The sequence below is a fragment of the Peromyscus californicus genome, unplaced genomic scaffold (assembly GCF_007827085.1).
Source record: "Peromyscus californicus insignis strain IS unplaced genomic scaffold, ASM782708v3 Scaffold_3__1_contigs__length_106647218, whole genome shotgun sequence".
NCBI classification, from domain to species: domain Eukaryota; kingdom Metazoa; phylum Chordata; class Mammalia; order Rodentia; family Cricetidae; genus Peromyscus; species Peromyscus californicus.
This window is the reverse complement of record NW_026294551.1, coordinates 51,854,525-51,872,134: the sequence shown is the minus strand read 5'-3', so window position 1 is coordinate 51,872,134 and position 17,610 is coordinate 51,854,525.

Here is a 17,610-nt window from a genome sequence, read left to right as displayed (position 1 = left end):
CTTGGGAGCCAGAGGCAGGTGGATCACTGTGAGTTTGAGGCCAGAGCAAGTTCAAGGACAGCCAGGACAGAGAAACTGTCCTGAAACACCAAAAAAAGAAAAAGAAAAGAAAAGAAAGAAAGAAAGAAAGAAAGAAAGAAAGAAAGAAAGAAAGAAAGGAAGGAAGAAAGGAAGAGAAGAAAGGAAATGCCTGGTGTGGTAGTGAACATCTGTAATCTCAATGCTGAGGATCCCCAGGGCTTGCTGGCCAGCCAGCTTAGCCCAACCAGCAAGCCCCAGGTCCCAGTGAGAAATTCTGTCTCAAAAAAAAAAAAAAAAAAAAAAAAAAAAAAAAAAAAAAAAGCAGGATGAGAACCACCAGGCATATTGGCAGCTGTCTGTGATGCCAGCTCTCAGGAGACAGATGGAGCTCTGTGAGTTTTAGACCAGCTTGGTTTACATAGTGAGTTCCAGGACAGCAAGAACTGCATAGAGAAACCCTACTTCAAAAAAAAAAAAAAAGGAAGAAAGAAATTAAACAAAAGCAAGATGAGAGGAGAGATAATGGAAGAGGAAGCAAACAAATAAAAAAATTTAAAAATAAAACAAAAAAGCCAAGGTAGTCAGGTCCTGATAAACGCCATCTGAGGTTGATCTCTGACCTTCACATGCAAGTGCACACACATGAACACACACACACACACACACACACACACACACACACACACACACACACACACGGGGGGGGGGGGGGGGGAACCTTGGTTAAAAGAACAATAAACTATTATTGGTCATGCTATTTGGTGAGAAACAGGAGAGAAGATTCAATTTTGCCACGATGGTTTGTAAATGCTATTGTTCTGTTTAGTACTATGTTCCAAGTAGGAAGGAAAGGTTGCACTGTGGGAGAACAGCCAGGTGTTACCAAAGATCTAATTTATAATTCAACCACACTTGCTTGCATCTCTGTCTTTCTGATAATAATAGTTCCTCTCACTGTATTTACCATCCAGGGAGAAGGAAGCGAAGAGGTTCCCTGAGATATTCATCTATGAGAACACAAGAGGCTTCTTGTTGTGTAACCTCAGAGGAATGTAACCTTTAACCACAAGTTTGGGATACCCAGGAAATTTGTAAAACATATTTATTCTGACAAATTGTATTTGTCTAGTTAGACTACAAAATATGCTTGTTGGAGGCAGCAGAATTCGCTCCATGTGATCTGAAAAGAACTTAGTGGTTTGGTGATAATTGTGACATCATTGGGTAATGAAGTATTTCCCAAGCAAAGACAAACCAAGCATTGCTGGGAGACCTGGAGAGCCAGTCCTGAGGTTTGGAAGTAAGAACCACAGCTAACCTTTGGCCTACAGCTGTCCTGGTGACCCCCTCTCGGCTGCTGCTCTGTGAGGGTAGATGACTCAGTGCCCCTGCTGCTGCAGCTGCAACTGGAAACTGGAGGCCTCCATTGGCCCTGCTGAGACTTCTGCCACCACCTCCACCACCTGATGCTCCACTACCTCTGCTTACTTCCTAGCTCTAGATCCAAAACTAGGGACAGCGCCACTAATTGGATGTACATAGGTGGTATGGTGGTTTGAGTAAGGACGGCCTGCATAGGCTCATATATTTGAATACTTACTCACCAGGGAGGGCACTATTTGAAAGGATTATAAGGATCAGGAGGTGTGGCCTTGTTAGACGAAGTGTGTCCCTGGGGGTGGGCTTTGAGATTTCAAAAGCCCAAGCCAGGCCCAGTCTCTTTTTCTTTGCCTATGGATCAGGATGTAGCCCTCAGCTACTGCTCCAGCACCTGCCTGCCTGCCACCAGGCTCCCCACCATGATGAAAATGGACTAAACCTCTGAAACTGTAAACAAGTCCCTGGTTAAATGCTTTCTTTCATAAGAGTTGTCTTGGAGCCAGGCGGCAGCAATGCACGCCTTTAATCCCAGCACTCAGGAGGCAGGGCCAGGCGGATCTCTTTGAGTTTGAGGCCATCCTGGTCTACAGAGTGAGATCTAGGACAAGCACCAAAGCTACACAGAGAAACCTCATCTTGAAAAACAAAAACAAAAAAAAAAAGAGCTGCCTTGGTCATGATGTATCTTCAAAGCAATAGAACAGTGACTAAGATGGGTGGTGAGCTTGTCTTAGCTGCAAAGGAGTCTGGAGAAGTAAATACCTGGCAATTTTAGCTTTTTATTTAATTTTGAGAGAGAGGGGAGTGTGTGTGTGTGTGTGTGTGTGTGTGTGTACACACTCTTGTACACATACACACACAGAGGTCAGAGGAGGACATTGGATCTCCTGGAGTTGCTGTGAGTTACCCGGTGTGAATGCTGGAAACTGAACTCTGGTCCTTTGCAAGAACTGTGCTCTTAACTGCTGAGCCACCCCTCCAGTTTTAGCTTTTATGTTATGAAAAGGATTATACTGTTCACTAGGACTGTTAGGATGGGGTTTCAGCTATAGGGAATACTTTAAAGTGGTTTCAGTACATAAGAGTTTCCAAATATGAGTAGCCAATAAAAATGATGTCAGTCTCAGAATGTAGTTCAGTATTAGGGGTGGGGATATAAAAGTCCCTTCTTCCTTGTTAACTCCAACTGTCTTCTTAGTCTATACCTTTGCCCTCCAGAAGTGAAGGTTGGAAGAGAGCATGACCTCACTATTCTCACTGGACTCACTCTCAGTGTATAGACACAATGAATGTGTGAATAATAGACACAATGAATGTATAAATAATAGACACAATGAATGTGTGAATCATAGAATAAATGGATGTGCAGCATTGCCAGACTAGTCTATCCACTTTCCTTGGGAATTCTCTGTTATTGTCTGAGCTAGCATCTCGTTTTTCTCTCTCTTCACATCTCCCACATCTTTCCCTCATCCAGATGGTGTTTTAGTGCCCAGAGAAAGCAGAGGAAACCAGTGGGGTCTGTTGAAATTTTCTCTTTCCACCAGTACAATCCTTCCATTCGCTTTCTGTATCTCATCCCCTCTCCCCTACTCAGCTTGTGCCTGTAATCTCTCCTTTCATACTGTTCTGGATCATTCTACTGGCATTAATACATCTCTTAATATCCCTCATGACAAAACCATAAACAAAACAGAAGCTTGCTTTGAGCCTGTGTCCTCTTCCACCTCTGACTCTGTTCTCTTTCCCAACAAATTCTGTCATCCAGATGATCTATTCAAACTCACACTCTTCGTCTCCAACTTTGCCTTAAATGACTTCAATTGGGCTCTTGTTTCACTATTTAATCAAGGTCACTAATGACCTACATCTTGCCAAAGTCGAGGTTTGTTTGGTTTTTCTCTTGCTGTCTTAGTGAACTTGAGATTGCTGAATGCTTGGCCCACTCTGTAACAGGTTCTTATGACCCAGGGCTGCACACACACACACCCACCCCCACACACACACACACACACTCATGCATGCACACTCCTTTCTCCTTTTTTCATTTACTTGGCCTCCTGTGAGAACTCTGCCCTGTCATTTCTCTCCTCGGTTTACATTATCTCTAGGATTTCTGGTCCCTTAGCTTTTTTCTCTACAAATTTTATCCTATTTATCTCCAACTTAACTTGAAAATGTTCAAATTTTCCCCACAGCTGGAAGAACAGTGACATTGGACAACGCCTCTGCTCCTCAGAGAAGCTCAGCAACTGGTGATATTTCCCCAAGATTTGTGCATCCATACTCTTCTTTCCTCTCTCCCCCTCCTCTCTCCCCTGTCCTGCATCCATACTCTCCCTCTCTCCCTCCTCTCTCCCCTGTCCTGCATCCATACTCTCCCTCTCTCCCCCTCCTCTCTCCCCTGTCCTGCATCCATACTCTCCCTTTCTCCCCCTCCTCTCTCCCCTGTCCTGTACACTTAATTTTAGCTGGTACATTTCAAAACTGGAGTAAAGATTTTCCCAAATAACTATATTACATCTAAGAAATTAGAGAATAAGGCTGGGGGTGTAGATCAGTGCTTAGCATTCAAGAACTTCAAGTTTGGTGCCCAGGACTACAACAAAGAGAAAGAAGGGAAATAAAGGAAAAAAAGAATTAGTGACATCTAATATCTAGACCATATTAATTTTTTTCCATTTTCTAATCTGAGTGTGGTGGCACATGTTTTTAATCTCTGCACTCCAGAGGCAGAGGCAGGCAGATCTCTCTGAGTTTGAGGCCAGCCTGGTCTACATAGTGAATTCTAGGACAGCGGGGCTATGTAGAGGGACCCCATCTCAAAACAAATTCCATTTTTCCAAAAATTTTGTTATATAATAAATATATTTGTAAATGTTAATGTTTTAAGAAATTTTATGTATTTTTTCTCCTTTAGGGTTAGCAAGATGTCTCAGTGGGTGAAAGTGCTTGACACATGAACCTGATAACCAGTTTGATCCTCAGATCTCTCTCTCATGCATAAACACGCACACACACACAAATAAGAATGCTGCTGCTGCTGTTAATAAAATGAAAATAAATGAGTTAGAGATTGTCTTGGTCACTATTCTATTGCTGTGAAGAGACATCATGACCACAGCAACTCTTATAAAAGAAAGCTTTTAATTGAGGCTCCCTTACAGTTTCAGAGGTTTAGTTCATTATCATCACGATGGGAAGCATGGCAGCACTCAGATGACATGGTGCTGGAGAAGTAGTTGAGAGTTCTATATCCAGATCCACAGGCAGACGGAAGAGAAAGATACACTGGGTCTGGCTTTAGCCCACCCACAGTGACACACTTCCTCCAAGAACACCAAACCTACTCCCACAAGGCCACACCCCCTAATCCTTCTCAAGTAGTGTTATTTCCTGGTGGCTAAATTCAAATATATGAGGCTATGGGGGCCATTCTTATTCAAACCACCACATTGCACTCCCTGGCCCCATAGGTTTGTAGCCATATCATAATGTAAAAATGCATTCAGTCCAACTTCAAAAGTTACCATAGTCTCAACACTGTTTAAAAGTCTAAAGTTCAAAGTTTCTTCCACATCTGACCATAGTAGAAAAGGCAACTCCAGCTTACAAACAATTCCCTCTAAACCCAAGACTCAATTAGAATCCCCCCATTGTGCCTGGTCCCTGTTCTTTTACTGTAGACTAAAAGCACCCCCTCCCCACAGTCAACCTTCTTTTTGCCTTTCACAGCATTGACTTTTTTGAAGAGTCTGCTCGTGGTGGTTTGAATGAGAATGGTCCCCATACGCTCACATATTTGAATACTTGGTCCCCAGTTGGTGGAACTGTTTGGGGAAGATTAGGAGGTGTGGCCTTGGGGGTGTGTCACTGGGGGCAAGGCTCCAAGGATTGACAATGATGACTCTCTAAGCCAGTGTGGTGGCACCCCAGCATTCAGGAGGCAGGTGGACACAAGTTCAAGGCTAAACCTGATTTACACAGTGAGTTGCAGGATGACCAGGGCTACCCAGAAAACAAAACAAAACAACTGTGTCTTGGAAAAGCAACAACCAAAAGACCCTCTTTACCTCTCGGTTGTAGATGAAGATGTGTGAGCTGTCTCTTCATTCTGTCTCAGACCCTCTGAAACTGTAAGCCAAATGGAAGGAACTCTTCTAGAAGTTGCCTTGGTCATGGTGTTTTAGCACAGCCATAGATTACTCAGCTACTGCTCTGGGAGGATGTGTGGAGATAGGTGATGTGTGGAGTTCACTTGGGTGATTTTTGCCCCCTCTGGTACATTTGACAACGTCCGAAGACATTTTTCAGCTGTCATAGCTGGGGACGTGGTACCTGATCTAGTGGGAAGAGGCCCGAGATGCTGCTAAGCATTCTACAGAGTGAAGGAGCATCCTACAAAGCATTACCCAGTCCAGAATATTATCAGTGAACCTTTAATGAGGATTGGGACAACCACCAAACTCTGATGGTAACAGTTAATGGTTTCTCCCTGCCTACAACAGTGAGAACTCAAAACGTATGATCATGAACTCACTTACCTGGGAGTCATGCCAAAGCCCTAAATCTGCCCTAATGCCAGAGGGAAGGGATTGCGGGGCCCATTGTTTTGGACCAAAGCAACAATCAAACTATCTGGTCTTCCAAAAAACTCAGGACTCCAGAGAGAATAGCCATATTTTCCAAGCAGACCTCTTTCAGTTGGCATGGCAACCAAATTCCCTCTCAAATCCTTACATAAAAGAAGAAATCTGAGGTGACCTAGCCAGTCAGCCCTTCTCTGTTTACCAAGAAAGATTGAAATGACCGGTTGGCTTTGTGCTGAGGGACCACAGCCTAATCCTGTCCCCTTCTGCCTAGTTCTACAGTGTAGATCTTGAAACGACACAGAACCTGTAAGGATTAGCAGTCATTCAAGGGGACAGGACAGGTTTGACACCCCCGCCTCCCTCTCCAAGAAACTGGGTTTGAAACTTACGGTACAGACCTGTCCCTGTTTCACGTCTGGCAGCTCCACTCCTAAGGTTTGTCTTTATTTGAACTGGCTCGAGCTCACCAATGTGAACGGCTCTACCCGCAGGTCCTCTGTGGCAGATGAGGAGCATTTGTTTAACTTTAAGCTATCCGGTATGGTCTTGAAGAGCTGGTGAATGAGATGTCTGTAGAGGGGTTTGATAATTTCTGATTTGTGTCCGGTATTCTAGAAGGATCCATGAATGTGTCCTTTGGCTCCTGTGCCTGAGAAAGCTCCTGAGGACAGTGTCTCACCTCTGGCTGACCTCAGGGCTTTACACGAGGAGGAAATGAAGGGTGAGTCAGAGCTGTCAGCCGCGTGGGCACACTGAAAGTGTGGCTCCTGTCGGTTCCGGGCATGTAAGGAGATCTCCATCCAATTATTAGCTGGCCAATAAGTGAGTTGAGTGGCCACATCACTGAGTTAGTCCAGGAGATGCATTTGACAGCAAAGGCAGAAATATCCCAGTACTGGGGATAGGATAGGGGGATTTGATTTCCAGGGTCACCATTTTAATTATTTAAAATAGTCAGTTTCAACCAGGTGTAGTGGCCCATGCCTTTAATCCTAGGACTTGAGAGGCAGAGGCAGGAGGATCTCTGAGTTTGGGTACAGCCTGGTCTACAGAGTTGCAGAACAGTCAGGGCTACACAGAGAAACCTTTTGTCTTAAAATACCTAAATAAGCTGGGCAGTGGTGGCGCATGCCTTTGATTCCAGCACTCGGGTGGCAGAGGCAGGTGGATCTCTGTGAGTTCCAGGAAAGGCTTCAAAGCTATACAGAGAAACCCCATCTCAAAAAACCAAAAACAAGCCGGGCGGTGGTGGCGCACGCCTTTAATCCCAGCACTCGGGAGGCAGAGCCAGCCGGATCTCTGTGAGTTCGAGGCCAGCCTGGACTACCAAGTGAGTTCCAGGAAAGGCGCAAAGCTACACAGAGAAACCCTGTCTCGAAAAACCAAAAAAAAAAAAAAAAAACAAAAACCAAAAAAAAAAAACCCAAAAACAAAACAAAAACAAAAAAGAAACAAAAAACAAAACAAAAAAACTAAATAAATAAATACGTGTTAAAAAAAGCTACCTTTCAACCCAAAATGAGATTTATAAAGAAACAACAACGTAAGGTCCACACAGGAGGCAAAAAAGTCAATAAACACTTGACTAAGGAAGTTCAAGCATTGAAATTATTAAGAGTTTTATTCTTATTTTATTTTATTGTTTAATGATTTTAGTTTGGGTCTTTAGAGACAGGGTCTCATGTAGCTCAGGCTTGCCTGGAATTCGTTATGTAGCTGAAAATGCCCTTGAACTCTTCCTTCTCTTGCATCCAGCTCCCAAGGGATAGCATTGAAGGTAGGGGACCGTCAGATCAGGGCTATTTTATTTTGTTTTACATATGGACTCACTGTATATTCCAGGCTGGCCTCAGCAGTCCATGTTCTGAGATCACAACTCTGTTCAACCACACCGACTCTATTAAATATCTTAAATCGGCCATTAGAAGTATGCCCAATGGGGCTGGAGAGAAGGTGTAGTACAGTGGTTTTCAACCTGTGGGTCATGACCCCTTTGGGGGTCAAATGACCCTTTCACAGGGGTTGCCTAAGAGCATCAGAAACAGATATTTACATTACAATTCATAATAGTAGCAAAATTACATTTTTGAAGTAGTAATGAAAATAATTTTATGGTTGGGGGTCACCACAACATGAGGAACTGTATGAGAGGGTTGCAGCATTAGGAAGGTTGAGAACCACTGCCTTAGTGATTCAGAACGCTTGCTATTCTTGCAGAGAATCTGGGTTCAGTTCCTAGTTCCCACATGGTGGCTCACAACCATCTATAACTCCTGTTTTAGAGGATCCAATAACCTCTTCTGGCTTCCGCAGGTACTCCACAAGGTGGTAGACATATACTCAAGCAGGCTCACTTTCATACATACAAACATACATACATACAATTAAAAACAAATGAATTTTTTTGTTTTGTTTTTTGAGACAGACAGGGTTTCTCTGTGTAGCTCTGGCTGTCCTGGAACTTGCTTTGTAGACCAGACTGGCCTTGAACTCAGAGATCGACCTGAGTGTGCTGGGATTCAAGACATGCGCCACTACCCTAGTGACAAACAGTTTTTTTTTCCTCTTATTATTTATTTTACATACCAACCACAGTTTTCCCTCCCTCCTCTCCTTCTGTTCCTTCCCCCTACCTCCTTTCCACACACCCCCACCCATCCACTCCTCAGAAAGGGTAAGGCCTCCCATGGGAGTCAACAAAGCATGGCATATCAAGTTGGGGCAGGACCAAGCTCCTCCCCGCTGAATCATGGCTGAGCCAGGCATCCCACCACAGGGAATAGGTTCCAAAAAGTGAGCTCATGTGCCAGGGAGAGATCCTGGTCCCACTGCTAGGGGGTCCCACAAACAGACCAAGCTTCACAACTGTCACCCACATGCAGAGGGCCTAGGTCAGTCCCATGCAGGTTCCCCAGTTGTCATTCTAGAGTCTGTGAGCTCCCACAAGCTTGGGTCAGCTGTCTCTGTAGATTTTCCCATCATGGTCTTGACCCCTCTTGCTCATATTATATCCCTCCTCCCTCTCTTCAACTGGACTCCGGGAGCTCAGCCTGGTGCTAGGCTGTGGATCTCTGCATCTGCTTCCGTCAGTTACTCGATGAAGGTTCTGTGACAACAATTATTGTAGTCACCAATCTGATTACAGGGGAAGGCCATTTCAGACCCCCCTCTCCACTATTGCTAGGAGTCTTAGCTGGGGTCATCCTTGTGGATTCCTGGAATTTTCCCTGGCACCAGGTTTCTCCCTAACCCCATAATGCCCCCCTCTATCAAGATATCTTTCATTGCTCTCCCTCTCTGTCCCTCCCCCAACTTGACCATCCAGATCCCTCATGTTCCCATCCCCCATTCCTTCCTCTCAACCCCTCCCCCAGTTTACCCAGGAGATCTCATCTATTTCCCTTTCCCAGGGTGATCCATGCGACCCTCTGAGGGTCCTCCTTGTTACCTAATTTCTCTAGGACTGTGGATTGTAGTCTGATCAGATCTGTAATCTGATTCTTTGCTTTACATCTACTATCTACTTATGAGTGAGTACATACCATCTTTGTATTTCTGAGTCTGGGTTACCTCACTCAGAATGATTTTTTTCTAGTTCCATCCATTTACCTGCAAATTTCATGATGGGGTTGTTTTTATTGCTGAGTAATACACCATTGTGTAAATGTACCATGTTTTCTTTATCCATTCTTTGGTTGAGGGGCATCTAGGTTGTTTCCAGGTTCTGGCTATTACAAATAATGCTGCTATGAACATAGTTGAGCAAGTGTCCTTGTGGTATGACTGAGTATTCCTTGGGTATATGCCCAAGAGTGGTATGGCTGTGTCTTGAGGTAGATTGATTCCTAATTTTCTGAGAGACCGCCATACTGATTTCCACAGTGGCTGTACAAGTTTGCATTCCCACCAACAGTGGAGGAGTGTTCCTCTTATTCCACCTCCTCTCCAACATAAGCTGTCTTCAGTGTTTTTTTATCTTACCCATTCTAACAGGTGTAAGATGGTATCTCAGAGTCATTTTGATTTGCATTTCCCTGATGACTAAGAATGTTGAGCAATTCCTTAAATGTCTTTCAGCTGTTTGAGATTCTTCTGTTGAGAACTCTCTGTTTAGATCTGTACCTCATTTTTTAATTGGATTGTTCAGTATGCCTAGTTTCTTGAGTTCTTTATATATTTTGGAGATCAGCCCTCTGTCAGATGTGGGGTTGGTGAAGATCTTTTCCCATTCTGTAGACTGCCCATTTGTCTTATTGACCATGTCCTTTGCCTTATAGAAACTTTTCAATTTTAGGAGGTCCTATTTATTAATTGTTGCTCTTAGTGTCTGTGCTAATGGTGTTATATTCTGGAAGTTGTCTCCTGTACCAATGTGTTCAAGACTACTTCCTACTTTCTCTTCTATCAGGTTCAGTGTAACTGGATTTATGTTGAGGTCTTTGATCCACTTGGACTTGAGTTTTGTGCAGGGCGATCGATATGGATCTACTTGCATTCTTTTACCTCCAGTTATGCCAGCACCATTGAAGATGCTTTCTTTTTTCCATTGACAAATTTGGCTTCTTTGTCAAAAGTCAGGTGTTCAAAGGTGTGTGGATTTCTGTTAGGGTCTTTGGTTTGATTCCGTTAATACACATGTCTGTTTTTATGCCAATACCAAGCTGGACAAATTTTTTTAAAAAAGGAAACAAACATATCCAAAGATGACAGTTAAGGAAGAAGCTCACGAGCCGAAGTATAGACAAGTATCTGTGGAGTGCTCAGCCACAAATGGGACATCTCCATCCCACCTTGTTTCCTCAAGGCTCAGGGACCATTGCCAAGAGCCAGAAGTCAGGGGGGACTGGGACTGAATAGTGTCTTCAGGACATGGCAGGGTCACTGCCCTTGTGAACTGGACCAGCTGTGGCTGCCCACACAAGATCAAGGCGGTCAACATTCCAGCATGGTGCGAGGCACTCGCCCGACCCCATCCCCAGCTGAGGAATTACTGCTAGCTGACGGTTTAGGTGACAGGGAGAGTCAGTTTTCTTTAAGGGTGTGGTCCCTGTAGATCAACCACCCTTTAGTGGACAGTTCCACACCCATAGGCTTATGGCAGTGCAAATTGGATTTGGTGATATCTGTACCTCTACCTGTATCTATATCTGTCTATAGATGAGAGAGACAGAGAGTACACCGAGTTGGGAGGGGATAAGGAAGTGGGGTGATCTTGCAATAGTTAAGGAGAAGAGTGGGAGGTAAATATGATCAAGCTACATTGTATGCATGTATAAAATTCTCAAGAAATTAATAAAAAACATTGTATATTTTAAAATATTTTAATTAATTTATTTATTTACGTGAGTGTATGTGTGCTTGAGTGTATCTATGTGCACCATACCCATGCCAGAACCTGCATTGGATCCCCTGGAATTGGAGTTACAGATAGTCGTGAGCCACTAAGTGGGTGCAGAGAATTGAAACCAGGTCCTCTGTAAGAGGAGTAAGTACTCTCCATCTCTCCAGCCCCCAAAACATTATATTTAAAAATCATTATCGCCGGGCGGTGGTGGCGCACGCCTTTAATCCCAGCACTCGGGAGGCAGAGCCAGGTGGATCTCTATGAGTTCGAGGCCAGCCTGGTCTCCAAAGCGAGTACCAGGAAAGGCGCAAAGCTACACAGAGAAACCCTGTCTCGAAAAAACCAAAAAAAAAAAAAAAAAAAAAAAAAAAAAAAAAAAAAAAAAATCATTATCAAGCCAGGCTTGGTGGTGCATGTCTTTAATCCCAGCGTTTGGGAGGCAGAGGCAGGCATATTTCTGAGTTCTAGGCCAGCCTGGTCTACAGAGCGAGTTCCAGGATGGCCAGGGCTACACAGAGAAACCCTGTCTCAAAAACACAAAACGAAACAAACCATTCTCAATAGGAGACACATTTCTTTAAGGACTTGGGAGTATTGAACAAGGACTATGAAGTGAGATGGATGATGAGACTTCTTGGCTTGCACAACTATTTGAAGCTCTATTTTAATTTAGTAAAGGCCAACCCCTAAAGTGTTTAATATGAACTGTGGCTGTGGTCTTTCAGAAGATTCCATCAGAAGGGAATCTGAGTTTAGCTATTAGGTTTTTGGCTTTTGAATAAAAGAGTAGCAATGCCTGAGATGTTTGGAAATGTTCCTCAGCAATCATTCCTTTGTTACATTTCTTTATTACTTGGTCTTTACCTCCAGGATTATTCCCAAAGCAATAAAGAAATGTCTGAGTGCTAAAGAGATACTTCAGTAGTTAAGAGCACTTGTTGCTTTTGCAGAGGACCCAGGTTTGGTTCCTAGAATCCACATGGCAGCTCACAACTGTCTGTAACTGCAGTTTCAAGGGCCCTCTTCTGGTCTCTGTGGGCACCAGGCACACACATAGTGCACATGTATACATGTAGGCAGCCATTTACACACATACAAATTTTTAAGAAGAGTTTGACATCAAAAACAAATGTCTAAAACCCAAGAGACAGCACTTCTAAGAAATTAAAGCATGAGAATGATGCTTCACAAAAAGAGATCAACAGTAAGATCCAGGCCAGGCATGGTTGCACACACCTTTAATCCCAGCATTCTGGAGGCAGAGGCAGGCAGGCCTCTATGACTTCCAAGTCAGTCAGGGATACATAGTGAGATCTTGTCTTAAAAAAAAAATAATAAAACCCACTACAAAGCAGGCTGAGAGATGGTTCAGCTGGTTCAGTACTTGTGTGCACGCAGTCCCAACACAAAGCCCCCGAGTGTCACTTCTAAAATTTATGTAAAAAAGCTGGGTGTGGTTGCACAGCCTTGCCATGTCTGTGCTGGGAGGTGGAGAACGGGGGATCCCTGAGTTCACTGGCCGGCCTGTCTAATCTACTTGGTGAGCTTCAGGCCTGAGAGACACACTTAAGACGAATGGCTCCTGAGCCATGACCCTGGAGGTTGTCTGCTTTATCACATGAGCCATGCCCCGCCCCCAACACATGCACAGACAGACAGGTTCACTGTAAACAGAACAGTTCACTGTAACCTGTAACCAGAACAGTGTAGAACCAGCTTAAATTTCATCATTAAAAAATTCATCAGTAGAATAGATGTGAGGTCCCAAAACCCAAACTTGCACATTATGATCAATTGATTCTTCTTTTTCTTTCTTTTTTTTTTTTTGTTTTTTCAAGACAGGGTTTCTCTGTGTAGTTTTGGTGCCTGTCCTGGATCTCACTCTGTAGACCAGGCTGGCCTCGAACTCATAGAGATCCACCTGGCTCTGCCTCCCGAGTACTGGGATTAAAGGCATGTGCCACCACTACCTTGCTGGCCAATTGATTCTTTTTTTTTTTTTTTTTTTTTGGTTTTTCGAGACAGGGTTTCTCAGTGTAGCTTTGCGCCTTTCCTGGAACTCACTTGGTAGCCCAGGCTCGCCTTGAACTCACAGAGATCCGCCTGGCTCTGCCTCCCGAGTGCTGGGATTAAAGGCGTGCGCCACCACTGCCCGGCTCAATTGGTTCTTAACACGGACATCAATATACTTTGTTAGGGAAAGGCACTGTCTATTTTTTTATTTTTTGGTTTTCTGAGACAGGGTTTCTCTGTGTAGCTTTTGGAGCCTGTCCTGGATCTCACTCTGTAGACCAGGTTGGCCTTGAACTCACGGAGATCCACCTGTTTCTGTCTCTCCAGTGCTGGCACTGTCTCTTTAATAAATGGTGTGAGGCAAATCAATATGCATGTGTTGCAGAATGAAGTTGGACTTTCACTTCACATCAAAGACAAAAATCACTGAAAATGGGTCAAAGACCTAAAGAAACTATTGAACTCTGAGAAGAAAACAGGAACAACCTTGAATCAGTCAGTCAGTCAGTCAGTCAGTCAGTCAGTTCACCCTCTCTCAGTTCAGTCCTCTTGATTCAGCCTCTCAAGGGCTGGGGTTACAGGCATGCACCATCATACCTTATCCACACCAGTCAATTTTTTTTTCCTAGACATAACATTAATAGTGTAAATGACAGAAGAAAACGTATACAAGTGATGGCTTGTCCCCCGTGAGTCCACTTGGTCCTCAGTTGGTGGAACTGTTTGGAAAGGATTAGGAGGAGTGGAAGAGGTTGTGTGGGAGGAGGTTTGTCACTGCGGTGACCTCAAGGTTTCAAAAGCCCTCCACCATCCCCAGTGCACTCTCTCGGTTTCCTGCTGTTCAAGATGGCGTCTCTCAGCTGCTGATCCACTCTCATGGACTCTCTCTGAAAATATAAGCCCACCATAAATGCTTTAAGTTAATCACGGTGTCTCAACCCAGCAATAGAAATGCAACTAAGACAATATATTGGACTTTATCAAATTAAAAACTTTTGTTCTGCAGTGCTGGAAGTGTAACTCAGTGGCAGAGCACTGGCCTTGTGTGCGCTGTGTGCAGGGTACTGTGTACAGGGTACTGTGCGTAGGGTACTGAAATCAGTCCTCAGTGGAGGAAGCTGACTGTGGGTTGGATATTCCCAAACTGTAAACCAAAGCAAGTCTTTCCTCCTTTAAGGCTTTTCTCATGTATTTTGTCCCAGTGACAAAAGGCTGATAAACACTGTCACCTGAGAGGCATCGGGCATTTCCGTATGGCACAGTTGTGAATGTTGGTGTATGAGCTTTTATATGGGATATGTTTTCCTTTTTTTAAAACTAATTTGTATTTTATGTGTATGAATGTTTTGCCTGTGGGTATGTGTGCCACATGCATGCAGTGCTCATGGTGAGTAGAAGAGAGCATCATGTCCTTTGGAATTGGAGTAATGGATGGTTGTGAGCCACTACTTGGGTTCTGGGAACTGAACCTGGGTCCTTTGCAAGAGCAGCAAGTATTTTTAACTGCTGAGCCATCTCTCCAGGCCCTGGCACATATTTTCATTTCACTCGGGTATATAACTGGTATATAGCTAGAAAAAAAATTACAGTTACTGCATTATTTGGTAACTCTATGCTTAACACTTTGAGGAACTACCAAACTAGCTTCTAGGATATCTGTAAAATCCTTCTGCCTCAGCCTCTAGAGGAGCTGATATTATAGGCACGTGCTACTGGACCAGCTCAAATGTCCTCATTTTAAGCTTGTAACTGGCAAAGATCCCGGTCTATATCAGCTTCTTTTCATTTCTGTGCTAAAACACCATGACCAAAAGGGATTTATAGAAGAATGTTTATTTTGGCTTACAGTCCCAGAGGTGAGGTTCATAATATGGGGGAGGCCCAGCAGCAGGTGGAAGCTGAGAAATCACATCTTCAACAACACACAAAGAGCAGAGAGAGCAAACGGGATGTGGTTCGAGACCAGAAGCCCTTAAATCCCACCTACAGTGACATACTTCCTCCAGCAAGGCTAAACTTCCCAAGGTTCTATTACCCGTCCCCCTCCGACATCAACCTGGGACCAAGTGTTCAAACAGCTAAGCCCGTGGGGGACATTTCTCACGCTGCTCCACTGTCTTTCTTACCTGAACTACACCAAAATGTGTGTCTCTCAGTGTAGAGACCTACAGAGATTTCTTAGTGAGAACTTACTCAGAGTTCAAGAATCTGAGCTTGCTTTACCCAGCAGGGCTGCATAAGGTGATGGTTTGACCATGGGTGTGGTTACCAGGTGTTTGGAAGGGTCTATCTACACTTGGCTATACAGTGTGCTTTGATCTAGCAAGGGGGAGGTCTTTTGCCCCGCCCCTTGGCATTGTTATAAAAAGCCCTTTTGAAGAGCCAGAAGGGGCTGCTGGGTTTTGATCCAGGTCCTCCTGAAGCTATCCTGCGTTACTGTCTTTCTCCTCTTTGCTATCTTTCTATCTAAAAGTTTCTTATTCCTCTCTCCTCCTCATAGGAACCCTTTAAAAGGTGGGAGCTGGCCTCCCACATCTCAGATTTAAAGTCAACCTTTCATATCCATGGGCATTGGCTCCAGAGTGCATGCCCCCCCCCCAATACCAAGGGCTGGGGATATTTCAGACCTTCATGTTCTAATGCATAGTGTTATTATTTGATTATCCCTTGGATGATCATGTGTTAAAGGCATGGTTACCAGATCAGAGGCTTTGCGAAGATGGTTGAATCCTGAGGACTCTGACCTAATGGATGGATTTTTTGATCGATGGATTCATAATATGATGGCCTTATTGGGAGGAGGTGGAAAACTGGGAGTTGAGGGCTACTTGGAGGAAGTAGATCAGGGGGCCATGCCCTGGAAAAGATAAACCTTGTCCCTAGCCACTTCCTAGTTGGTTTTCTTTTTGTTTGTCAGCCATGTGGTGAGCAGTTCTGCTCATCCATGCCTGTCTGCCATGATGTTCTGCCATGCCCGTCTGCCATGATGCTCTACCTCACCAAAAGTCCAGAAACAAAGAGCCAACAACTATGGACTGAGATCTCAGAAACCACGAGACAAAAGAAACATTTCCTTCTTTTAATTGGTTCTCTAATGTTATGGCTGGGGGTCATCACAATATGGGGAACTGTATTAAAGGGTCTCAGCATTAGGAAGGTTGAGAACCACTGCCTAAGTTATCTCTAAACTACTTACAATTCCTAATACAGTGTAAAGACTATAAAGTAGTTGTTGTACCATATTGTTTAGGGAGTAATGGAAAAAGAAAAAGTCTGAACGCATTCAAAACATATGAGTTTTCCTTCAAATATTTCTGATGAGCAGTTGGTTGAATCCATGGCTATAGAGGACCAATTACGTAGTTTAAATGGATCAGGATGTTCACTATTACACTGCTAGCACCCTAGAATGGTAGGCTTTTAAGAGTCCTTTCTAATGGCATGCTACTCCCTTCTCAGTTCCGAACCAGCTTGTGGTGCCCATTATTCTGTGATACTGACTCTCTTCCTATCTTTACAGTTTACTGTTTATTCATAATGTTTGCTTTTTCCTGTTTTGGAACTTTACATTAGCTGAATTGAAGGATTCTATAATTTTTTTTCTCAAAATTATGTTTTGAGGAACAGGGTGTTATGGCATGTGCCTGTGGTCTCGGGAGGCTGGTGAGAAGGTCTGGAGCATTTGAGGAAAGCCTGGGTCACACAATGACTTCAAGGCCATCTTGTGCTATGTGGTGAGACTCTGTGGAAAAAGAAGTTTGTGAAATTCATTTGCATTGACTATGTGACTGTGTGCATATGTAATGAAAACAATTGGGGCTCAGTGGTAAGAGCACTTGCTACACAAGCAGAAGGACTCCAGTTCAGATCCCTGCACCCATATAAAAAGCTGGGTGTGGCCATGTGTGCCCACAACTCCAATGCTGAGGAGTTGTGGGAGACAGGAGGATCCCTGAGTTTGATGGCTGCTGGTGCAGATCAAAAATGGAGAACTCCAGGTTCAGTGAGAGATCCCTTTCCTAGGGAATAAGGAGAAAGTGATAGAGGAGGGTACCTGATGTCCTCTGGTCTTCACACATACACACACACACTCATATAGGTGCACGCATGCACCGATGGGAAGATGGTTCAGGCATTAAAATTCTTGCCATACAGCATGAGGACCTGAGTTCAGCTCTGCAGAACCCATGTAAAATGTGTACCTTTAATCCCAGCACTGGGGAAGTAGACATAGGCATTTCCCTGGGGTTGGTTGGATAG